General features: G+C 24.3%; 2 protein-coding genes across 4 annotated transcripts in view; one reads left to right on the top strand and one right to left on the bottom strand.

The window, feature by feature from the left end:
* Window positions 1-415, bottom strand: part of CENPP (centromere protein P) — a 231,190-nt gene that overhangs the window by 54,179 nt on the left and 176,596 nt on the right. The gene's annotated exons all lie outside the window — the stretch shown is intronic.
* Window positions 1-415, top strand: part of ECM2 (extracellular matrix protein 2) — a 67,807-nt gene that overhangs the window by 30,828 nt on the left and 36,564 nt on the right. The window lies entirely within an intron of this gene.

Raw genomic sequence — 415 nt, 5'->3', positions numbered from 1 at the left:
GTAAAATGTTTTAAATTTTAAGTTTCTACTAAAGCATGTGGAATGGTTTTAATATTTGGCTGTTTTATGTTGCAAATATGTTTAACCCTTGAGGAAATAAGCTCTTACTAATAGATTTTAAAAGTTTAAAGTGTACATTATTTTGTTTACTTGTTTTTTTCAGGATGACTACTTCCGAAGTATTTAAAACTTTATGAAATTAGGATTCAATATATTTTTATATGTTTAAATAGAATTACATGCTCAATAGAAGTATAAGTTGGTTTGAAAATTTCATTCTTTTCTATTTTTAAGTCCTAAAAGAGCATAAAGGATTAATTAAAAATGTTTTTCATTATAAGCTTATAGAGTGAAGTTAAAAGGGATAATAGGCATCTCATGGCTTTGTGTAGAAGTTTAAAATTTAATTTAAACC

The sequence above is a fragment of the Delphinapterus leucas genome, chromosome 6 (genome assembly GCF_059928025.1).
Source record: "Delphinapterus leucas isolate spDelLeu-1000000601 "Yukka" chromosome 6, BTC_Dleu_Yukka2, whole genome shotgun sequence".
NCBI lineage: Eukaryota > Metazoa > Chordata > Mammalia > Artiodactyla > Monodontidae > Delphinapterus > Delphinapterus leucas.
The sequence above is the reverse complement of the archived record's forward strand: the minus strand, read 5'-3'. Positions and strand labels throughout refer to the sequence as shown.